Genomic DNA, 26331 nt, shown 5'->3' with positions numbered 1-26331 from the left:
AGGGGACTCTTTCTAGCATCTTTCTTTCTTCCTCCATCCTCATCAGCTGGCCTCTTCATTCCCCTGCCCCTGCCTAGCCTCTTCCACACCTCTGACACCCAGAATAACGCTTTTCCTTGCCTCACCTCCCCAACCTTGCAGTCCTTCAAAGCAAGCCCCAATAACCTCCTCCATCAGGAAGGCCCCTCTGCGAAAACGCCTCCTAATTTTAGTTTCTCACCTCTCTGACCTCCAAAGGAGCTCATATTCATACACTCATAAAATGTTTAGTTGTAAGGAACTTGGGAGGCTTTTCAATTCAGCCTCCCTCCAAATGCAGGAATTCATCCTGGCCTGTGTCTGAATTGGGAGGAAAGCACACTGCTCTCGCCGCCACCCAGTGTGCCTTTGGGCAGCTGTCTTGTTAGCAGTTCTCCCTTACCCCGAGCAATTGTCTGCTACCTGCAGCCTCGGTTCGTCCTCTATAGCAAAATCAAATACAATGAAGTCACAATTCATGGAGTATTTTCATTTTAAAGTAAGCAGACGATACTATATATGAAATAGATAACTAATAAGGACCTACTGTAGAGCACAGGGAACTCTACCCAATACTCTGTAATGGCTTATGCAGAGAAGAATCTAAAGAAGAGTGGATGTAGGCATATGTATAACTGATTCGCTTTGCTGTACACCTGAAACTAACACAACATTGTAAATCAACTCTACTCCAATAAAAAATTTAAAAAATAAAGTAAGCAGACGAGGTCAATATTACCCTTGAAAATCCCAGTCACCACCCAGAAGTTATAGTAAATACGGTTTTGTGTACATAATACCATCTTGGAGAAAATCTGTCGTGGCCAGTTTTCCCTCCATTTTTGGAACAGATTTCTACTTCTGTGGCTGAACAGTGGTGGTAGTTGTTGACAAGCAATTAAAGGCCATTTATATATAAAACACCTGTTTTTTAATACTACCATCACATTAATAGAGAGAGAGTCTCACAAGACGTCTGAGACTAGTCGAGATGATGTTCGTATACATTCCCTGCAGGACACACCTCTTCCCTGTCATGCATGATGGGCTTCACATATTTAATGGCAACTCTCCCCAATTATCTGTGTTGCTTTTGTCACTTTGATGATCCTGCTGTCTCCTGATGCTCCTCAGTGCTTTTGTTCTCTTAGCAGACAACTCTGATGTTGATGTTGTGAACTTTCTGGGTTTTCTGAGAAAGAGCATAGCTCCAGGTTTAGAAATTTTGAGTTCGGGTGAGAGTGGGACAGCCAAGCAGAGACTGTCCAGGAGGCAGACAGACAGGTAAAGTATTAGAGCTAAAATTCAGGCAAGAGATCAGAAATGAAAACCTGTAAATTTGGAACCACTCTCAGGACGGTGACCGTCTTGGCTTCCCAATTAGATTATATACTTTCTGGGGGCAGGGCTGCTCCATATATTTCTCTAAAACCTCACATCATGATAGCAGCTCAGCAAGAACTAAACAAGTATTTGCTCAGTTACAAGTCAATCTAAGTTCTAGGGAGCCCAGAATACAAAAGCAAGTAATCTAGAAAAGAAAAAAAGGAGGGGGGTATTGTTGAGCATGTTACATTTTTACGAACAATAGAATCTCTTTCCTCTCCAACCCACCTCTAGACAGGTCTGCAGGCCCACACACACACTCTGCCCACATGGCCCTTGAAAGCTGGTCTGTGCAGAATCCCTCGGGTGTGGGAAGGGGGAAGGGTAAGCGGGGATCTCCGCTTCACCTCTACCAAAGCAGCCCTGTGTTTAACCTACTGTTCACACCGAGCCTCCTGGCAAGAATTCCTTTAACAAAAGCATTTGCAAGAGGTAGTGTCTGGAAGGAAAAGGAGAAGGAGAAGGAGAAGACAAGCAAAAACTATGAGAATTCAGCACCACCAGACCAGCTTTGCAACAAATGCTAATGGAACTTCTCTAGGCAGCAAAAAAAGGCCACAACTAGAAACAAGAAAATTATGAATGGAAAAGTTCACCAGTAAAGGGAAACATACGGTAAAGGTAGAAAATCATCCACACGAAAATATGATATCAAAACCAGCAATCATGAGAAGAGGAGAGTACAAGTGCAGGATATTGGAAATATATTTGAAATTAAAAGACCAGCAACTTAAAACAATCTTGTTTATATACAGACTGCTATATCAAAACCTCATGGTAACTGCAAAGTTAAAATCTACAATAGATACACACACACTCAAGAATAAGGAATCCAAACACAACAGTAAAGTTAGTCATCAAATCACAAGAGACCAGAAAAGTACTAGAGCTCATTAATGAATCTGGTAAAGTTGCAGGAAACAAAATTAATACACAGAAATCCCTTTCATTTCTGTACACTAACAATGAAAGATCAGAAGGAGAAATTTAAAAAAATGATCCCATTTACCATCACACTAAAAAGAATAAAATACCTAGGTATAAACCTACCTAAGAGGCAAAAAACCTCTACTCTGAAAAACTATAAGGTGCTGATGAAAGAAATAGAAGATAATACAAACAGATGGAAAGATATACCATGTTCTTAGATTGGAAGAATCAATATTGTCAAAATGACTACACTACCCAAGGCAGGCTACAGATTCAAATTACCAATGACATTTTTCACAGAACTAGAACAAAAACTTTTAAAATTTGTATGGAGACACAAAAGACCCTGAATAGCAAAAGCGATCTTGAGAAAGAAAAATGGAGCTGGAGGAATCAGCCTAACTGACTTCAGACTATACTACAAAGCTACAGTAATCAAAACATTATGGTACTGACACAAAAACAGATATACAGATAAATGGAAAATAATAGAAAGCCCAGATATAAACCCATGCACCTACAGTCAATTAATCTATGACAAAGGAGGCAAGAATATACAATGGAGAAACGACGGTCTCTTCAATAAATAGGGCTGGGAAAACTGGACAGCTACATGTAAAAGAATGAAATTAAAACATTCTCTAACACCACATAAAAAAATAAACTCAAAATGGATTAAAGACCTAAATGTAAAACCAGATACTATAAAATCCTTAGAGGAAAATACAGGCAGAACACACTTCGACATAAATTGCATAATACTGTTTTCAATCCATCTCCTAAAAAAAAACAAAAGTAAACAAATGGGACCTAATTAAACTCAAAAGCTTTTTCACAGCAAAGGAAACCTTAAGTGAAAAAAAAAGACAACCCACAGAATGGAAGAAAATATTTGCAAACAAAACGACCAACAAGGGATTAATCTCCAAAATTTACAAACAGCTCATGCAGCTCAATATATTAAAAAAAAAAACCAACCCAATCAAAAATGAGCAGGGGCTTCCCTGGTGGCACAGTTGTTGAGAGTCTGCCTGCCGATGCAGGGAACACAGGTTCGTGCCCTGGTCTGGGAAGATCTCACATGCCGTGGAGCGGCTGGGCCCGTGAGCCATAGCCACTGAGCCTGTCCGGAGCCTGTGCTCTGCAACAGGAGAGGCCACAACAGTGAGCGGCCTGTGTACCACACACACACACTCACACACCAAAAAAAAAAAAGCAGAAGACCTAGCAGGGCAGAGTCAAGATGGCATACTAGGAGGATGTGGAATTCATGTCTCCTGACAACTACCTACCAGGCCCTGGAGGGGGACCACATACAACTAAGGGTATGGGAGGAACCCCCAGCAAACGGGTAGGATGTGGGGCATGGGGGGAGTGAAGGGGGAGGAGAAGTGGAGGTGGGACAGGAATGGCACCCCTGAGGGGCAGCTGGGGGAGGGAAAAAGGGGGAAACTGGGGAACCATTGGGAGGGCACATGATCACAAGGGAGAATGGCCAGGTTTCCCCTGCCCACATAGGCCTGCAGGAACCTGCTGAGATCCTGGGCCTGATCCTCTGCCCACCTAGGCCCCCTCCAGCCACGCGGGTCCTGAGGGAGTGGGAGGGAGGGAAGGGGGAGCAAAAGTAAAGGCTGGACCTCTGGGACCGGCACCCCTGAGGGGTGGCTGAGGGGAGGAGTTCCTACACCCAATAGGACGCACCCATGGTTAGGGGTCCAGTAGTGATGGGGGAGACCGTGGGAGAGATGGGGGAGGGGCACAGAGGAATGAAAGGGAATGCGGCCAGTGCTTTCCCTGTCCACTTAGGCACCAAGGAGCCTGTTGGGTTCCCGGGCCTAATCCTCTGCCCTCAGAGCCTCCCTCCTGCAGCACAGAACCCAAGCCCTGCCCCTACAGCCCCACCCAGGGCCCCACCTCTACACTGGGAGACCCCTTCCAACGAGCTGGGCCTAAACCCCACCCACACACCCTCACTCAGGGCCTTAGCTCCAAAGTCCTGAACTCCACACTCCAGAGGCCCTCCTTTTGACATGCTGCCTCTCCCCTTCCACTCAGGTCCTAAGCAGAGGCCCCGCCCCACACTTGAACGTCGCCCTGCCAATGCCTCGCCCCACGCTCAAACATCAGCCCCCCACCCACCTAGGTCCCGTCCCAACCTAAACTCTGCCTCTAAGTTCCACCCCCGCCTAAACTCCGTCCCCATAGCCAAGGCTTTTTTTTCTTTTCTCCACTTTTAGATTGGGGTTCTGTTTTACCTTGTTGATTCACTGTTGTTGATTCTTTTGTATTTTTATTTTTCTGTTGTGGTTTTATTTTACCTTGTTGCAGTTGTCTCAATTAGAGTTTTATTTTTCCTAATATAATTTTTATCTTTCTAATTCTATTTAGTTTTTTATTCTTTGATATTGTACTGCTCCTTTTCTTCTTTCTTTCTTCCTTTTTTTTTTTTTTTTTTTTTTTAACCATGCCACAAAGCTTGCGGGATCTTGGTTCCCCGGCCAGAGGTCAGGCCGAGCTCCTGTGGTGGGAGCTCCAAGTCCAAACCGCTGGACTAACAGAGAACCTCAGACCCAAGGGAATATCAACTGGAGTGAGGCCTCCCAGAGGTCTTCATTTCAGCACCAAGGCCCACCTCTATCCAACCTTCTGCAAACTCCAGTACTGGATGTCTCAGGCCAAACAACCAGTGAGACAGGAATAAAGCACCACACATCAAAAAAAAAAAATGAAACAACAAAAAAATATGTTACAGATGAAGGAGCAAGGTAAAAACCAACAAGAGCAAATAAATGAAGATGAAATAGGCAACCTACCTGAAAAAGAATTCAGAGTAATGATAGTAAAGATGACCCAAAATCTCGGAAAAAGAATGGAGAAAATACAAGAAACATTTAACAAGGATCTAGAAGAACTAAAGAGCAAACAAACAGTGATGAACAACACGATTACTGAAATTAAAAATATTCTAGAAGGAATCAATAAGAGAATAACTGAGGCAGAAGAACGGATAAGTGAGCTGGAAGATAAAATAGTGGATCTAACTGCCAGGGAACAGAATAAAGAAAAAAGAATTCAGGACAGTCTCAGAGACCTCTGGGACAACATTAAATGGACCAATGTTCAAATTAGAGTGGTCCCAGCAGAAGATAAAAAGAAAGGGTCTGAGAAAATATTTGCAGAGATTATAGTCAAAAACTTCCCTAACATGGGAAAGGAAATAGTCAACCAAGTCCAGGAAGCACAGACAGTACCATACAGGATAAACCCAAAGAGAAACATGCCGAGAAACATATTATCAAAAAATATCAAATTATCAAAAATAAATACAAAGAAAAAATATTAAAAGCAGCAAGGGAAAGCAACAAATAACATACAAGGGAATCCCCATAAAGTTAACAGCTGATGTTTCAGCAGAAACTCTTCAAGCCAGAAGGGAGTGGCAGGACATATTTAAAGTGATGAAGGGAAAAACCTACAACCAAGATTACTCTACCCAGCAAGGATCTCATTCAGATTTGATGGAGAAATTAAAACCTTTACGGATAAGCAAAAGTTAAGAGAATTCAGCACCACCAAACCAGCTCTAAAACAAATGCTAAAGGAACTTCTCTAGGCAGGAAACACAAGAGAAGGAAAAGACCTACAAAAACAAACCCAAAACAATTTAGAAAATGGTAATAGGAACAAACATATCGATAATTATCTTAAGTGTAAATGGATTAAATACTCCAACCAAAAGACAAAGACTGGCTGAATAATACAGAAACAAGACCCATATATATGCTGTCTACAAGAGACCTACTTCAGACCTAGGGACACATACAGACTGAAAGTGAGGGGATGGAGAAAGATATTCCATGAAAAAGGAAATCAAAAGAAATCTGGAGTAGCAATTCCCATATCAGACAAAATAGACTTTAAACTAAAGACTATTAGAAGAGACAAAGAAGGACACTACATAATGATCAAGGGATCGATCCAAGAAGAAGATATAACAATTGTAAATATTTATGCACCCAACATAGGAGCAACTCAATACATAAGGCAAATGCTAACAGCCATAAAAGGGGAAATTAACAGTAACACAATAATAGTAGGGGACTTGAACACCCCACTTTCACCAATGGACATATCATCCAAAATGAAAATAAATAAGGAAACACAAGCTTTAAATGACACATTAACAAGATGGACTTAATTGATATTTATAGGCTGTTCCATACAAAAACAAGAGAATGCACTTTCTTCTCAAGTGCTCATGGAACATTCTTCAGGATAGGCCATATCTTGGGTCACAAATCAAGCCTTGGTAAATTTAAGAAAATTCAAATTGTATCAAGTATTGTTTCTGACCCAAAGCAATGAGACTAGATATCAGTTACAGGCTGGACTTGTAAAAAATACAAACACATGGAGGTTAAACAAAATGCTACCAAGTAGGCAAGAGATCAGTGAAGAAATCAAAAAATACCTAGAAACAAATGACAATGAAAACACGACAACCCAAAACCTATGGGATGCAGCAAAAGCAGTTCTAAGAGGGAAGTTTATAGCAATACAATCCTACCTCAAGAAACAAGAAAAATCTCAAATAAACAACCTAACCTTACACCTAAAGCAATTAGAGAAAGAAGAACAAAAAAACCCAAGGTTAGCAGAAGGAAAGAAATTATTAAGATCAGATCAGAAATAAATGGAAAAGAAATGAAGGAAACAATAGCAAAGATCAATAAAACTAAAAGCTGGTTCTTTGACAAGATAAACAAAATTGCTAAGCCATTAGCCAGACTCATCAAGAAAAAAAGGGAGAAGACTCAAATCAACAGAATTAGAAATGAAAAAGGAGACGTAACAACTGACACTGCAGAAATACAAAGGATCATGAGAGATTACTACAAGCAACTATATGCCAATAAAATGGACAACCTGGAAGAAATGGACACATTCTTAGAAAAGCACTACCTTCCGAGACTGAACCAGGAAGAGATAGAAAATATAAACTGATCAATCACAGGCACTGAAATTGAAACTGTGATTAAAAATCTTCCAACAAACAAAAGCCCAGGACCAGATGGCTTCACAGGCGAATTCTATCAAACGTTTAGAGAAGAGCAAACACTTGTCCTTCTCAAACTCTTCCAAAATATGGCAGAGGGAGGAACACTCCCAAACTCATTCTACAAGGCCACCATCATCCTGATACCAAAATCAGACAAAGATGTCACAAAAAAGAAAACTGCAGACCAATATCTCTGATTAACATAGACGCAAAAATCGTCAACAAAATACTAGCAAACAGAATGCAACAGCATTAAAAGGATCATACACCATGATCAAGTGGAGTTTATCCCAGGAATGCAAGGATTCTTCAATATACAAAAATCAATCAACATGATTCACCATATTAACAAACTGAAGGATTAAACACAATATGATAATCTCAACAGATGCAGAAAAAGCTTCTGACAAAATTCAATACCCATTTATGATAAAAACTCTGCAGAAAGTAGGCATAGAGGGAACCTACCTCAACATAATAAAGGCCATATATGACAATCCCACAGCCAACATCATTGTCAATGGTGAAAAACTGAACCCACTTCCTCTAATCAGGAACAAGACAAGGTTGCCCTCTCTCACCACTATTATTCAACATAGTTTTGGAAGTTTTAGCCACAGCAATCAGAGAAGAAAAAGAAATAAAAGGAATCCAAACTGGAAAAGAAGTGAAGCTGTCACTGCTTGCAGATGACATGATACTATACATAGAGAATCCTAAAGAAAACTACTAGAGCTAATCAATGAATTTGGTAGAGTGGCAGGATACAAAATTAATGCACAGAAATCTCTTGCATTCTTATACACTAATGATGAAAAATCTGAAAAAGAAATTAAGGAAACACCCCCATTTACCACTGCAACAAAAAGAATAAAATACCTAGGAATAAACCTACATAAGGAGACAAAAGACCTGTATGCAGAAAACTGTAAGACACTGATGAAAGAAGTTAAAGATGACACAAACAGATGGAGAGATATAGCATGTTCTTGGATTGGAAGAATACACACTGTGAAAATGACTATACTACCCAAAGCAATCTACAGATTCAATGTAATCCCTGTCAAACTACCAACGGCATTTTTTTACAGAAGTAGAACAAAAAATTTCACTCTTTGTATAGAAACACAAAAATACCGAATAGCCAAAGTAAGCTTGAGAAAGAAAAAGGGAGCTGGAGGAATCAGTCTCCTGGACTTCAGACTATACTTCAAAGCTACAGTAATCAAGACAGTATGGTACTGGCACAAAAACAGAAATATAGATCAATGGAACAGGATAGAAAGCCCAGAGATAAACCCATGCACATATGGTCAGCTCATCTTTGATAAAGGAGGCAAGAGAATACAATGGAGAAAAGACAGCTTCCACAATAAGTGGTGCTGGGAAAACTGGACAGCTCCATGTAAAAGGATGAAATTAGAACACTTCCTAACACCATACACAAAAATAAACTCAAAATTGATTAAAGACCTAAATGTAAGCCCTGACACTATCAAACTGTTAGAAGAAAACATAAGCAGAACACTCTATGACATAAATCACAGCAAGATCCTTTTTGATCCACCTCCTAGAGAAATGGAAATAAAAACAAAAATAAACAAATGGGGCCTAATGAAACTTAATAAACTAATGAAACTTAAAAGCTTTTGCACAGCAAAGGAAACCATAAAAAAGATGTAAAGGCAACCCTCAGAATGGGAGAAAATATTTGCAAATGAAGCAACTGACAAAGGATTAATCTCCAAAATATACAAGCAGCTCAATATCAAAAAAACAAACAACCCAATCCAAAAATGGGCAGAAGACCTAAATAGTCATTTCTCCAAAGAAGATATACAGATTGCCAACAAACACATGAAAGGATGCTCAACATCACTAATCATTAGAGAAATGCAAATCAAAACTACAATGAGGTATCATCTCATGCCAGTCAGAATGGCCATCATCAAAAAAATCTAGAAACAATAAATGCTGGAGAGGGTGTGGAGAAAAGGGAATCCTCTTGCACTGCTGGTGGGAATGTAAATTGATACAGCCACTATGGAGAACACTATGGAGGTTCCTTAAAAACTAAAAATATACTACCATATGACCCAGCAATCCCACTGCTGGTCATATACCCTGAGAAAACCATAATTCAAAAAGAGTCATGTACCATAATGTTCATTGCAGCACTATTTACTATAGCCAGGACATGGAAGCAACCTAAGTGTCCATGGACAGATGAATGGATAAAGAAGATGTGGCACATATATACAATGGAATATTACTCAGCCATAAAAATAAACGAAACTGCATTATTTGCAGTGAGGTGGATCGACTTAGAGTCTGTCATACAGAGTGAAGTAAGTCAGAAAGAATAAAACAAATACCATATGCTAACACATATATATGGAATCTAAAAAAATAAAAAAATTGTTCTGATGAACCTAAGGGCAGGACAGTAATAAAGACATAGACATAGAGAATAGACTCTAGGACATAGGGAGGGGGAAGGGTAAACTGGGACGAAGTAAGAGAGTAGCACTGACATATATACACTACCAGATATAAAATAGATAGCTAGTGGGAAGCAGCTGCATAGTGCAGGGAGATCAGATCAATGCTTTGCGACCACCAAGAGGGGTGGGATAAGGAGGATAGGAGGGCGATGCCTGAGGGAGGGGATATGGAGATATACACATACATATAGCTGGTTCACTTTGTTATACAGCAGAAACTAACACAACACTGTAAAGCAATTATACTCCAATAAAGATGTTAAAAAAAAAAATAAATGAGCAGAAGACCTAAACAGACACTTCTTCAAAGAAGACATACAGATGGCCAACAGGCACATTAAAAGATCCTCAACATCACTTATTATTAGAGAAATGCAAATCAGAACTACAATGAGATATCAATCACCTCACAGCAGTCAGAATGGCCATCATCAAAGAAGTCTACACACAATACATGCTGGAGAGGGTGTGGAGAAAAGGGAACCCTCCTACACTGTTGGTATGAATGTAAATTGGTACAGCCACTATGGAAAACTGTATGGAGGTTCTTTAAAAAACTAAAAATAAAGCTACCATATGATCCTGCAATCCCACTCCTGGGCATATATGTGGAGAAAACTATGGTTCGAAAGGATACATGCCCCCCAGTGTTCATTGCCGCTCTGTTTACAGTTGTTGTTTACTCACCAGAAAACAGAAGAAGGTGAAATTAAAACTTCGTTGGCTTCTGATAATAAAACATGCAGGCCAAACGATGGACAGATCCATAATTTCCCCTGGAATCCTACTTCATCTGCTCAGGGGCAAGATTACTCTCTTAGCTAGCACATGTGATGTGTTTGCCAAATTATTTATCTTCAGTAGATGCTATGAAATTGCTCAGATAGTCCACAGACAGGTTTATCAAAAGAAGGAGAGAAAAAATTATTTTCAAAATGAATCTAGAATCCAAGGAAAATGATCTCTCTCCATTTTCTTTTATGTTGTCCAGGATTCATGTCATTTGTTTGCTGGAGACACGATAGAGACTCTTGCAAAGAATGGAATATACTGGTCTTTTGAATGAAGCATGAATTTGGTTCAAAATCAAGGAATTTTTTTCAGTTAACAATGTACTCTCTATTGAGATTCCAATAAAAATACAAGATATCAGAAAGACATATGCAACAAAAGAAAATTTAAAACTTAAGCAAAAAGTTACTTCAGAAAAGTTCTTAACTTCAGAGAAGGAGATTAAGATCTCCTCATGTTCCTGCTTTTTGCCATGAGAAGAACATGCTCTGTTTAGCTGAGGAGGATCAGAGACTCTTGGAGCAGACCTGGGCTCAACCTGAAGCCCGAGGCAACTCTAAGCAATCCACAAGTGCACAGTGAGAAATGAATGCTTATTGTTTTATGCCATTGAAATTTTATGTTTTTTTGTTACTCAGTGTTATTGTGGCAATGGTTGACTGATACAACACATATTTATACAGTACTGTCTAAAGCTCTTTATGTTCATCAGGTCATTTATTCCTCACAATAACCCTATGAGGTGAGTACTAGTATCATCACCATTTTATGGTTAGGAAGCTGAGGCACAGAAGTTAATGAACTTGCCTGAAGCTCCATAGCAAACAAGTGGTGGCACACTAGAATCGAGGCCACCCAGCCCAGAGTCTGAGCCCCCACCGGCTGCCTCTCATCACGGACTGCTGATGCTTCCATTCACCTCCTTTGAAAAGTCTCACTCACCTGAAGCTAATAATTATGATAATAAAACTCATCGTTGATTTAAGAATCTAAATACACAAAACATTTGCCAAGTCTAATTATATTTTTGTAAAATGTGAGATGAATGGAGCTTTCCCTTCCACTCAGTTTGTATACCTTTGGATGAATCACTTATTCCTCAAACTATACAGAGCTCAGATTGAGAAAATCTTACTTACATAAATAAGTAAATGAAATAGAAAGAGTCTAATTATAGCAATGTCACTCAATTCCTTGAATTCCATTAGAGTTGGATGCCAAAAACACATAATAATTTATAGCACAAAATTATTTTAATGTTTTTATGTATGGGGCATCTTCTACTTATCCTTCTACATCTATGTCATCCTCTTTAACCCCACTTTCTGTCCAGAGGCTGACCTGTACAGACTACACCAATGTACTTTCTTTCCTTCTTGCTTCCAGTTGGATTTGGCCAATGAAGATCTTTTGGCAGGAGGTGATAGGAAGAGAAGAGACGAATATTTGTTCTCCTAGCTCCTTCCCTGCAAGGGTCTCTCTCCTTTCAAGGTGACCCTCTCTACATTGCCTGTTTCCTTCTGGGTTCTGGTCAACTCTCCCTCCTCCTACCTCTTCTGGCCCAAAGATGGTAACAACTTTCCTGTTACTATCCCTAAGGTATTGCACTATTTTGGGAGTTTCCCTACATCCTGCTTACATTTATCAATAGTCCATGTATTAAATCTTCCTGGAATTATTCTAATGTGCATATGCCATACTTTTCTTGCCATGTGACCATGGGTGGTTGCCATGACTCATTCAGTCTATCACTGGACAACACAATTATGTTCTTCTTTAAGTCTGTTGAAAGAAAAGAATTATATACCTCTTAACTAGCAAAAGGACTTGTTAGACCTGAACCATCCAGTATAGTAGCCACTAGTCACATTTGGCTTGATTCAATTAAATACAATTTAAAATTTAATTCCTCGGTCACATAAACCATATTTCAAGTGCTCAATATTCAAATGTGCCTAATTGCTACAGCATTGGACAGTGCAGCTACAAAACATCTCTATCACTGCAGAAAGCAGTGTACTAGACAACTGTGGAATGGTGACTATGACATTAAAAATCTATACCGGGACATTTGCAGTTTTTAGAAAAATTCACTTATGAAACGAATAATTATTTTTCTTATATTTGTTGACCTATAAAATCATTCAATTCAAAAACCATTTTCAAAAAGAAAATTTTTCTAAAGAATAATAAATAAAAATATATATCAACACAGATCAAGAAATTCTGGGCATAGAACCTGATGTCAAATTAGATGAGACTTTGGGAGTCTTTGGAGGAGTTGATTATGGTTTACATGTGGAAGTGATGTAAACTTTTGTGGCCCGAGGGCAGACTATGGTAGATTTGTCTGCAACTAGAGCCAATAACAATTAATCTCATCCCCGTATGCCTGTGCAACTTCTCTGACCAAGAAGGTAGGTCCATCTCCCCGTACCTTGGATCTGAACTGGACTTGTGATTCATTTTGACAAACTGAATGCAGCAGAAATGATAGTTTGGGATTTCTGAGCCCAGGACTTCAGAGGTTGTATAGCTTCTGTTTTCAATCATGGAGGAAATCAGAGGACATCTAAAGAATCCTTGTAAAGAGAGGCATGTGGAAAGAAAGAGGCTCTGGAGTAGAAAAGCCTATTAGGAAGGAGGGAGGGAGGGGGGAAGTGAGAGAGAGAGAGAGAGAAAGAGAGAGAGAGAAAGAAAGAGAGAGAGAGACCCAGCCAACCCCCAGCCATTTCAGGCAATAGCTAAGAAACCAAACACGTGAGGAAGGCTATCAGGGATTCTCCAACCAACACCACAAACTGCAGAAATAAACGTTCCCTTCTGAGTACTCTTTGAATCCTTGAACGACAGAATTGTGAGTATTAAACAGTTATTTTAAGTCAATAAGTATTGTAGTGGTTTGTTATGCAGGACTGCTCAGTTTCTATTTTTTGCATTTATTTGGCATGCACTTAATTATCATTTCCCGTGTGTTATGGACTGAATATTTGCATCGCCCCCAAATTCATATGTTGAAGCCCTAACCCCCCAGTGTGACTGTATTTGGAGATGGGGCCTGTAAGGAAGTAATTAAGGTTAAATGAGGTCATATGGGTGGGCCTTTATCCAATAGCATTAGTGCCCTTATAAGAAGAGACACCACATGAGCACAGAAGAAAGGCCATGTGAGGATGCAGTGAGGAGGTGCAATCTGCAATCCTGGAAGAGAGCTCTCACCAGGAAGCAAATCAGCCAGCACCTTGATCTTGGACGTCCCAGCCTTCAGTATGGCGAGACATAAATTTCTGTCGTTCAAGCCACCCAGTTTATGGTATTTTGTTACGGCAGCCCAAGAAGACTAAGATACCATGTTTGTTTTATCAGGAAAGCTCTGCATGCTGTCTTTGATGGGTGATGAGTATTAGTTATGTCAGTCTGAAGAGGGTCAGTAAAAGAGAGAATGGACTGTCTTTCAGATCTAACCCATGTTTCAGATCTCAAGTGAGAGCTCTCTTCCCTGCACACGCCTGTCAGAAGTTGGAAGTACTGAGTGGAGGCCTACCAAACCCATTCCAGGTGAGTTTCATTCAACTACTGGTAATAATACTGGGATACAAAATATTAAAATATCCAAGACATCATCCAGTATTTTGCCAGACAAACTAAAAGGCTTTCAGTTTCTCAGTTTTTGGTAAATATACCTTCATGCTATATCAAGACTTAACCAATTGATGGTTAGTTACACCTGCTATACTCTCTTTAGAGGCATCTTGTTTGTGGAGCTGGGTTTGGACCAAACCTGGTAAAAAACAACCTCATGAAACTGGAGACTATAAGAATTTTTCTGTCGCTCACGAACAAAGCCCTATTTTATGCCAATTTCAATATTCTAGGTTGATTTGAAGGACCTTACAAAGGCATGACAGATGGCTTTAAAGACAGACAGTTGAGAATTATTACATATGGACTGCTTAAGAATTTCATTTCCTGGATGAAAATTATTAAGTTTACAATTACACACTTGACAGTATTAAAATATCAACATCTGAGTGGAAGGAACTAATCCTTATTAAATAAAGATGATTTTCTAAAGTTCAGGGTATTACACACTAGATTGCATTTTGAGAATATTTTGTCGTACACCCATACCTAAATAGATGTTTTACTTTAAAGAGTGCAGTTAACTCTTCTGGGAATTAACAGCAAAGAGAAGGTATTTAGTCCCTAATAATTGTAGAATTTACAAAAAGTGAATAAAATGATTGCTGTTAAGTGCACCATCTACAGCACAGCAATGTTAAGTACATAAATAAATGGAATGAATGAAGAGTGACAGGAGGAGATGTGTGCCTATATTAAAAAAAACACAAAGATTTCTATTATATTATAACCTTTAGAAATCTGATGCAAGTAAATATGGACATTTTTATCCTTCCTTGAAATCATGCAAAATAAGCAACTGAGACACAGACCAAGACACAGGTTAATAACATGAATCACCAAAGCTCATTCTCGCAGTGGAGAATCGTAAAAATGCAGACAGAACGCACTTCTTAGCTGACTGTAAATTCCCAGCATGTTTTTCACAGTTAAATATTCTAATTCTGTGATAGATAAAAACCTTTGAAGAAAAAAATCATTTCATACATTTGTCACCTGCATGAAATAAGGCATCGAGATCCTCATTTCTTACTGATGATTTTTTTTTCCTGTGGCAATATTTTATCTGTTTTTTTAAATTAATTTCTTTTCTCTATAAACGAGCTTCCTACTTAAAAAAAAACACATTTATTTATTTGCTTGTACCGGGTCTTAATTGCGGCTCGTGGGCTCCTTAGTTGTGGCATGCATGTGGGATTTAGTTACTTGACGAGGCATCGAACCAGGTCCCTTGCATTGGGAGCACGGAGTCTTTTCCACTGCACCACCGTTATAAGTCCCCGTTATATTTTATATGTTAAGTAGTCCCTTTGGTTAGATGAGAGGTTTTTCTACCCTGGGAGAATGCAGGATGGTTAGATTCAAGAAAAAAGAAGATAAGAGGTTTGTTCTTCTTTGGTGAAGTGGGAGAAAGAGGATAGTGGTGGCGGAGGAGATGGGTGTCCGTAGGCAGATGGGTTTAGGACAGAATTTGTGTGAAGAGTGAGGATCCAGATCCTTAGGGCTTTTAGGGCCAGTGTCCTGTACGCTAATATCCACATACATTTATATGAGAAGCACTGCTTTTCATTGTCTTATATTTGGTAATCAAGCCCTTTAATTGGTTTATCTGTAATGCATTAATACGTATTGCCATAGCCTGAAGTGTTGATGTGCTCATTTCTGCCCAGGAAGCCAAGAGTATTTCACGTGATTCTTATTGTTGTGACTTTCAATAGGATAAGAACTCAAATTTACACATTTTACTCTGTCTCTCTGTGCTTTCCTACATGCTTAAATGCTTCCATATTTATTGAATCCAGGTGTCTTATTTCTCAGTAATTACCAGAACTCACCTGATTTAATGATGCCAATCTGTTAGTTTCAAGAATTTTATTTTAAAAATCTTCTTTTCCCTGTGAATATTGTGTGTCTGTGGCTTTCTTAATCCAAAAATGGTTTCAGAGATTTTATAATCTTATGAGATATCACTTATAAGGGTTTACTGAGTTTTTTTCTTATGCTATAACAGAGCTTAATTACAAAGAATTGTGTTTACAGATTAATATTTGGGGCAAATTCTAAAATGCGTTTCTAGCAATGATCTCCACACTTTCCTCATGAGTACAAAGCAATCTGCTTCTGTTTTTCTGTAACTAGAAGTGGATAGTACAGTGATAAAACTCCTTATTCAAAACAACATTGCAGCTTCATTTTATAAACATTTTTGCTTAAATAATTAACATTTTGCTTATCCATTAAGAAGCCACGTGAGAAAGGAAAAAAATGTTTTCCCAGATGGTTCTTTTTGCATTAATATTACTAACCCAGACATCAAACACAAACAGTAAGGTGTTGAAATGTATAATTTGAGCCAAAATATCAAAGCCTTGAATGTTTAAGGGCTTTCCAATGTTAAGAGGAGAGCTGCATATGCACGTGAAGTCAGCCTGGCTACAGCTCTCACCTCTTTCGTGTTTCCCTTTTCTCTATAGTCTTTGTGTGAACAGTTTCCTTCTTGTGGAAATGGAGGAATGATTACTTAACTTGGGAAAGACATAGACATATTTACCTGTTGTAAAGGAAAAAAAAAAAAACAAAACGCAACCTGGAATCAGTTGTTTTTGTTTGCCTGGTATCCATGTATGTTTTTCTACTAAAATAACCCATACTGGGGGGAAGAACCACAACTTTTCCAATCTTATCCAAGTGACAGTAATAGCTCCAGGGCTGGGCCTATGATCTAGGTTGGCCAATAAGAGATTCAAATTCTTCAGCCACTGTGATTGGTTCAGGAAAGGCACATGCTCCAAATTGGTCCAATGAAATAAATCTGGGACTTTTATAGAACAGCTGAGAAAAAAATTATCTTTACCAGGAACTGCTGGAATTACTACATGGTGATAACATGCAAAAGGAAAGCTGAGCTGAGATATGGCAGAGGGAGATGGGGAGGGGAAGGGGAGGGGTAGGGGGCGAAAGACCTGGTTTGGGGTATTTTAATTACGTGAACCAAAAATTCATTCTTCGCTTAAGGCAGTATGAGTTGGGTTTTTCTGTCACTTGCACCTGAATGAGTTCTAACACAAAATCTATCCAGCTATGATCGTGTTCAGAATGGGACAGTTTACTATGAGGTATCACCTCACACCGGTCAGAATGGCCATCATCAAAAAGTCTACAGATAATCAATGCTAGAGAGGGTGTGGAGAAAAGGGAACCCTCTTGCGCTGTTGGTGGGAATATAAATTGGTGCAGCTACTATGGAGAACAGTATGGAGGTTCCTTAAAAAACTAAAAATAGAGCTACCATATGATCCTGCAATCCCACTCCTGGGCATATATCTGAAGATAACCATAATTCGAAAGGATACATGCACCCCAATGTTCATAGCAGCACTATTTACAATAGCCAGGACACAGAAGCAACCTAAATGTCCACTGACAGAGGAGTGGATAAAGAAGATGTGGTGCATATATACAATGGGATATGACTCAGCTACAGAAAAGAATGAAATAATGCCATTTGCAGCAACATGGATGGATCTAGAGATTATCATACTAAGTGGAGTAAGCCAGAGAAAGACAAATATCATATGATACTGTTTATATGTGGAATCTTTTAAAAATGATACAAATGAAGTTATATACAAAACAGAAATATACCCACAGACATTGAAAACAACTTATGATTACCAAAGGGGAAAGCAGGGGAGGGATAAATTAGGAGTTTGGGACTGATATATACACCCTACTGTATATAAAATAGATAACCAGCAAGGACCTACTGTATAACACAGGGAACTATACTCAATATTTTGCAACAGTGCATAAGCAAAAGAATCTGAAAAAAAATAGATATATATGTATGTGTAACTGAATCACTTTGCTGGCCACCCAAAATTAACACAACATTATAAATTAACTATACTTCAATTTAAAAAAATCAAAAAGGGGCAGTTTACCAGATGTGAGGATCTTCTATGTGCCATGTCCCCAGGACATGCAGGGATCAATAATGTAGGGCCAAAACAATTATACTCAAATAAAGATGTTAAAAATAATAATAATAAGGTAGGGCCTCTCTGTACAAGGAAGCTGCTCTGAAGCACTGGAAATTTTTCCAACTTCCCAGTGACAGTTATGGAATCTCTGTTTTTTTCTAAGTAAGATGTCCTTTTATAAAGATTTATGCAAGTAAGGGGCAAAGGCAGGGGGAGAGACTCCTGACTGTGTATTGTTACCATAAGGTAAACATATTTCTTAACTCCTAGAGAAATAGCTAGCACTGAAAAAAATTTGTTTTGGACATGAAGAAGAAGGGGCATTATTATCTAAATGCTAACCTTAGGTAGCAATCCTTGAAGAGGACCAAAAACTGTTAATAGAACTACCCAGCTGAAGTTGTCGTTACATATTCATTCTGATGAAATATCAGATGATCAGTAAAATATTAGATTACACTGCTAGGCACTCAACTAAACATAGATTTTACATATATAATTTATTGTGGAAGGGGCAAATATTTTAGATTGTTCCTGGCTTATACACGAAAAGTTTTATCTGCTTAAGATTTCTCTTTACTATTTCAGTAAGATCCCTGTGTCTACCAAACATCTATACATCCCATAGCAGTGGAAAAGAATTATGCCTCATACTCTATTTAGTATAAATTTTATATTTTAAAGTTCCTCCAAATGACTGTAGACTCATGACTCAAACATTTTCAAAGAGCAGATTATCCATTCTTTCTTTGGAAGGAAGGGAGCAGCAGAGATTTCCATTCATGAAGAGTCCTCAACGGGCCCAATAAATTCATGTACACAGAAGTATTCATAGTACAGTGAGGTGAGAAAATAACATCATTTAGAGAATAATAGTGAGTGGATCTTCTCATTACTCCAAGTCAGAAGTTAAGACCCTTGTCCATCTATAAGAAGACACCCCAACTCTGGACATCCCCCACCCCTTCACTCCCTGGTAGGAGGTCGGGTGGACAGGGCAGTCCACTGTTTGCACTCCCACTGTCCCTGCTCTGCACAGAGCTCCTTGGGGAGCAGTGAGGGATGCATCTTCCTCCGTAGACTCAGCCATGCGTGGCCCACAACAGATATGGCCTGGACTTCAAGGACTTTATGAAATCAGCTCTGCTGAATCCCACCGTCAGCTATTTCTACACAGGACGCACACACAGTACTGGGCTACTGGTCCAAAGAGGTTCTAGTATAGGATATGCACTGAATTCAGAGTTAGTGTTCCACTCAGCTGATTAAAGCCCTGACCTTGAAACAGGGTCACCAGTGCAAACTCTCCCGGCTTATGGCAAACTGTACCTCAGGACTTAATGACCCCTCCTGGCCATCTGGCCTCCACTGGGGCTTTTGAGTCCCATCAGGCCACTCTGACAGCTCTGACCCTGAAAGCAGAGGAACCAGTTGGACACTGACAGGCTATGAGACCCCATCTACCTACAGAGCCAGAGCCTGGGGCTCAACCCCATGAACACCTGGCTATCTCCTCCCTCAACACCTGGGTGGCTATTTCCTTTATATTTATATCACACAAGGGACTATTTGGGAATTTCCCTGTCCGCCCCCCAAAGGAAGCCAGTTCCAAAGGTAAGCCGCCATTTTCATCATTAGAGAAAACTGCCAATGCTTTTTAAGTGACCTGTTTCCAGTTAAAAAGAAAATAGCACACCATATGTATTGTACATTTTAAACAGAATCAGGAAGAGTCAAATACCTTTAATATTGAAACTATGATGAATGCAGGTTTTGAATGAAGAAGCACCCTCAACAATTCCTGAGATCACCACTCTATAAGCACAGGAATACCAATGAACTGAGCAATCTCAGTTAACGGAAGCCTGACGACGAGATCATTTGTTCTATTTATGATGTGGTCACATGCACACTGCAGGATCTTAAGAATTTTATAAAGTCGTCATAACCTTTGTCCTCTGGAAAGATTAATAATATTAAGTTAAAAGAACGCCACTGGGCTTCCCTGGTGGCGCGGTGGTTGAGAGTCTGCCTGCTAATGCAGGGGACACGGGTTCGAGCCCTGGTCTGGGAGGATCCCACATGCCGCGGAGCGACTGGCCCCGTGAGCCATGACTACTGAGCCTGCGCGTCCGGAGGCTGTGCTCCGCAACAAGAGAAGCCGCGATAGTGAGAGGCCCGCGCGCCGCGGTGAAGAGTGGCCCCCGCTGCCACAACTACAGAAAGCCCCCCTACAGAAACGAAGACCCAACACAGCAAAAATAAATTAATTAATTAATAAACTCCTATCCCCGACATCTTCTTAAAAAAAAAAAAAAAAGAACGCCACTGTCATGACCACCAGAGGGTAAACCTGACATTCCCCACCATTATCAACGTCGTCTCACATAACGTCTGAACTCCCCACCTCTTTCACTGTGGGCATTGGGAGGGCATTAAAGGAGAAAAGAACAACTTGGGGAACGTACAAGCGTGGAATTGGGATTTATGAGCCAAGTTCAGGAAGAGTGATGTTGGCTGGAGCCAAGGTTTCCACGGGGCTTTGTTCAGGTGTCTCAGACTCTCTGGTCTGCCCCCAGGCAGAAGGGGAATGGGCAGCACACGGATGAGCTGTGATCTTCTCAGGCACCACTGTTGCTATGTGCTAGGCTTCTTGCTGATCATCTTCTGACTTGGCACCTTTTTTAGTTATAGATACATATACCAGCGTCACCTACTAGGGAGCTATCAACTTAAGGTCTGCTTTTTTAAGATGACCTTGAAGATGTTTCTTCTTATATAGAAGGATCTCTAATAATGAGTTAAGACATATGGGTTTTGGAACCAGACTGATGGATTCTAAACCCTGTCCTGCCACTTACCTGCTCTATGACCTTGGGTAAGTTATATAACCTCTCATGCCTTAGTTTTCTCATGAGAAAATGAAGTCAATAATAGAATGTCCTTCCGAAGCTTGCTTTGAGGAATAAATGCATTAATACAGGTGTTGGCAAACTTTTTCTATGAAGAGCCAGATGATAAATAGGTTAGGTTTCGCAGGACATACAGTCTCTGTTGCAACAAATCAAATAGGCTGTTGAAGAGTGAATGCAGCCAGAGACAACAGGTACATGATTTGGCGTGACTGTGTTCCAATAAAACTTTATTTATAACAACAGGCAGTGGGCTGAATTTGGCTTTCAGGACATAGTTTGCCAGCCTCTGGGATACTGGTGCACGCATACTTTGGCCCATTGTAAGAACTCAATAAATACTGGCTTTTTTTATCATGATAATCGTCATATATACCCTCACTCATTCCACAAATGATTATAGACTAATATTCTATGCTAATTTTACAGTGTAATTTTACAGAGTGTTGCATGGGCTTTGCTGTCAGATCTAAGCATTTCCTAAACTCAGGGTCTCAAATCTTCCACTAAAGTCCCTCTACTGGCCGAGAACAGTGAACTCCCATCGCATGGTTCTGGGAGTGGCAATAGCTCTAAAAGAAAAACATGTCTAACAAGTGTCATATTTGGTCTTAAAAATTCACATGACTTTTGTATTTTATTTCATAGTATATTTATGTTTCTTTCAACACAAAGAAAACTGGTGATTTAAGTCATTCATCACTGGGTAGGACTGACTACAGTTTCCAAGCGTCTTCTGGTTTTGCATGACATACAATTTATACCAGTTTGAGAAACATGGCCTATGATGACAGGAATTTAAAATTTGAGGCAGGTAATCTCCTCAAGGATTAAGAGCCTTAGCATTCTGTGTGGCTGTTAGATCTCTCTCAAACACAAAGAGAGGGAATAAAGTTAGGGCACATGGACATTGAAGGGCCCACTGACAACTGCCGGGAACTCCAGTCCTTGCCTCCCACATGGCAGGTGACAAAGCACATTTCTTGGCCCCTGAAGCTCTGGCCTCACGGCTCAAGAATACTGATGACACCCAGGAAATCGACATGTGCCAATCAGGCCATGACTGATAGAAACGGCCTGGGGTTGACCTAAGAAAGTCCTGAAAAGTAAAATAACAAACAGAATAATTTGCGTGAAAGAGAGACCACTGTTAAGTTGAGCCATGTCAAATTTTCAAGATTCGTTCATCTTGAAGTGTAAAAATGTCAATTTCTATGGTTCAACCTAATATTTCCCCAAAGTTTATTAACTAATAGTGTGCATAGCACTGGTTTTTAGGTGAAATGCTACCACTGTAAATCATAATAAGAATAGCACTATCAGGCTCATTAAAAAGTACATTTGGGGCTTCCCTGGTGGCGCAGTGGTTGAGAGTCTGCCTGCCGATGCAGGGGACACGGGTTCGTGCTCCGGTTGGGGAAGATCCCACATGCCGCGGAGCAGCTGGGCCCGTGAGCCATGGGCACTGAGCCTGCGCGTCCGGAGCCTGTGCTCCACAATGGGAGAGGCCACAGCAGTGAGAGGCCCGCATACAGCAAAAAAAAAAAAAAAAAAAAAGAAGAAGAAAAAAAAAAAGTACATCTGGAATGACGACTGTGCAAGAAGAAAGTAAAATTTTGTGGATGATGCTGAAAATGATAGGACATTTTACTTTTAGTGGCCTAAGGGGTTGCACTGTGATCAACGGTTCATAGTCAGAATTCTTTCAGACAATTTGGAGCAATGATCCTGTGGGTTCTTGTTGATCCAGCAGGTGTTAAGAAAATAAAACATTAGGACCAGTTATGCATGAAATGCCAAGAATAAGCCTTGGGCATTGCATGAAAGCACTTGGAAAGATGAAGTCCCCTGTGCTTTTCAAGGCCATAAGCAAAGTGCATTTATTCAACCATTATACCATCGCCAGATGGAGAGAAAGCAGAGGTTATTTTACTCCTGCTTTCATCAGTTCCCAGACAATACAGTCGTCCCTTGGTATCGAGGAGGGATTGGTTCCAGGACCCTTGTGGATACCAAAATCCACTGACGGTCAAGTCCCGTATATAAAACGGCATAGTGTTTGCACAGAACCTATATACATCCTCCAGTATACTTTAAATAATCTATAGATTACTTATAATACCTAATACAATGTAAACCTATGTAAATTGTTTCCTGTGCACGGCAAATTCAAGTTTTGCCTGTCGGAACTTTTGGAATTCTTTTTCCCGAATATTTTTGATCCTTGGTCAGTTGGTTGAATCTGCAATGCAGAACTCGTGGATATGGAGGGGTGACTACAATGAAGCCGTATGATAAATTTCTCTTAAGATGACCATTTCCCTAAGTAAGCAGCTAGCTGAGTGCCCATGACAGATTTTTTCAGACTCATATTTAAACCAAGATGCATTCCTTCCTAATACACACTTAAATTCCAGTCTTTATCTCAAATCTTCACTCTCATACAGGAGTGGAAACACACAGAGACAGAGAAAGTAACCAAATTCAGTAACATGCATGACACAGGAAGAGCACAAGGTATGTTATGTGCTTTCAGCTTTGCAAGTTAGTGTAGCACTTTTGTCATGAATCAGCACTTCCTGCTTCTTTAGATTTAAATTCCCAGATCTGGATCTGGATTGGGTGGAGAGGAAAAAAAAAAGGCAGCTCAGAAGGGCATATTTGGGCAATCAAGGAGGAAAGCAGGATGTGTTTCTAAGCACATGGGAGGGTTTCTATGTTCAGTTTAGCACAACTTAAGTAGCCTTGGATTACGGACCTGCTGCCTTCATTCTGTCTTAGATTTTGACTTGAAGCGTCAACTGAGTAGGCAGAGAGGAAACCCAAACCAAACCAAACCACAACCAAACCAACAACCAAAGCCAGTTCAGAAGACTATATGAACAACGAATAAACAAAGCGTTTCCTGATGGAAATGTAACTGTTAAGTTCACAACGAGCCTGGCCTCCCACTATGTCAGAAACTTGATCCAAATGGAAAACATTTTCTAATTAAAAATTTTAAACATACACAGAAATTGAGGGAACGGTAAAGAAACTACTTAGATTCAACACTTTAAAAAAATTTTCCATCCTTGCTTTATCTACCCCTTTTACTGTTGTTGAAGTATTTTAAAGCAAATCACAGCCCCATATCATTTTACTCCCATGTATACTTTAGCGTGCATCTCTTAAAAATTAAGGATATTTCCTTCATGATGACAACGTCACTTGGACAAAGTTTTAAATGACAATTTATCACTTAAAAATAGAACTCGTATTTACTCTTCATTTATACTCTGCTATATTGCAAAAACGCCTATGAGAAAGAGAGATGAAACTAAAAGGAAAATGAGGTTAAGATAGCAAAATGAAGTCAGGAATAAAAGTAGTGAACAAGGTGTGTGGAACGTCCGATCCTAACCCTCAACCCAGTTCCTATGTCTTAGGGGTCAAAGCAGAAGGAAAACCCTGGCAGTCACCAGAGGCAGCGCCCGTAACGGGGAAACAGCACCATTCCTCTGGAGAACATAGCTTTTCCTGTCTCTAAGGTCTGTGAGGAATTTCTCTTGCATATCTTCGTGAAGAAAGCAGCGTGAGATTTATTGGACAATATACTTTACAAAATCCCCACAATAAATACGCAAGAGGTTCTGTGCTCCTTCTGTGCCCTCGTTGCAAACTAAGGCATAACACCCAAGTCCAGGTGAGAAAAGTCATCCCACAAAGACCCAGAGCAGTGTGTCATGCCCGCCTGGTGGCCGCTATCCCAAGGTACAACCCATTCATGTCAAATAATTTTTTATCTCCCTCTGACTCCCATCGATCCAATACCCCCCAATAATAATATGGCCTTCATTTAGAAAACTTGAATCCAGCTGTTATTACTCTTAAGTGCTGTTATCCAGAGCAAGCTATGTGACGCCACATGTGTCTTCACACACATTCATCATCGTGAATTTGGCCCAGTCCCTGGATTTCTCCCCCCCGTCGTTCAGGAGGGCTGCAAATGCCAAAAGCAATCAATCTGCAAAGCAAATCAATGTGTACAGTCATCAGGGGGAAGGGCTGGCCCTGCAGCGATCTGCTATTTTTTTTTATTTTTATTTTTTTTTAAAGAGCTGCTGAGCTCGTATTTGGATCTGATGACCAGAATGACATTGCACTCAAGGAGCTGTCTCGGTCCAGCTTAAAAAAAAAAAAAAATGCTCTCACTCAAGGCTAGCTTCACAGAGTTTCCAGGCTGCAGGACCAGCAGTTCTGACCCTGGTGTCCGGCGGCTCTGGCATCCTCAGCTCCCTCTCCCCTGCAGCCGAGGCTGCATTGATCCTCCGTAAGCACTCTGGCTCCCAACATTCTGTTACTTACCATCAATATCTCTAAGGAGGGTGCAGAATGCAGTTTCTTTGTGTCCTTAGTGTGTGTGACATGGCTCATCACACTTTTAAAGATTTCCTCCTGGCTTGTGCTAACAGCCTTTGCTTCCTTCCTGCAGTTCTGTGCATCACACAGCTAAACAAACCTGTTTGAGGTTGCCAGCTCTCAGGAATCCAACCAGAAAACATACTGAAATCAGATATTTTGGTGAGCTGACATCAAGGAACAATGAGTAAAAAACGATCTCAATAAATAGAAAGAAATTCTGAATGCACAAATAGTTTCTTGTGAAACTAAAAAAAAAAAAGGAAAGCAAGCAATAAAAATATTTGGGGAAATTTGAACCTACCTACAGTGGCAAAATACACCCTTATTTTCCTGGGTATAACATTTCTATTTTAAAACTGTAGCAACAGATCCAGGCAACAAATATCTTTGAAAATTCCGTCTCACGGAAGCATCATCGTATGCATTTAAGCTTTTTTCTCCTACTGAAAATCATTGCAAACAGCATGAAAAATGTCGACGCGGGAAACAGAATAAAAGTAATGGATGGTCTTAGAAAAGCAGAGGGGTAAAAATGTTTGTGAAATACTATGCTCAAATGACTAATGTTAATATTTAGGTAAAATTATTCCCTATAGGCAAGAAAATAAGCAAGGTGCTTACAGAATAACATACAAAATAATAGTAGCAGGGGAAATAAAGTTAGAAAAGTCAGTAATACTTCTAGAATCATTTTAGGAAGT

Source organism: Stenella coeruleoalba (assembly GCF_951394435.1).
Source record: "Stenella coeruleoalba genome assembly, chromosome: 12".
NCBI lineage: Eukaryota > Metazoa > Chordata > Mammalia > Artiodactyla > Delphinidae > Stenella > Stenella coeruleoalba.
This window is presented reverse-complemented; position numbering follows the sequence as displayed.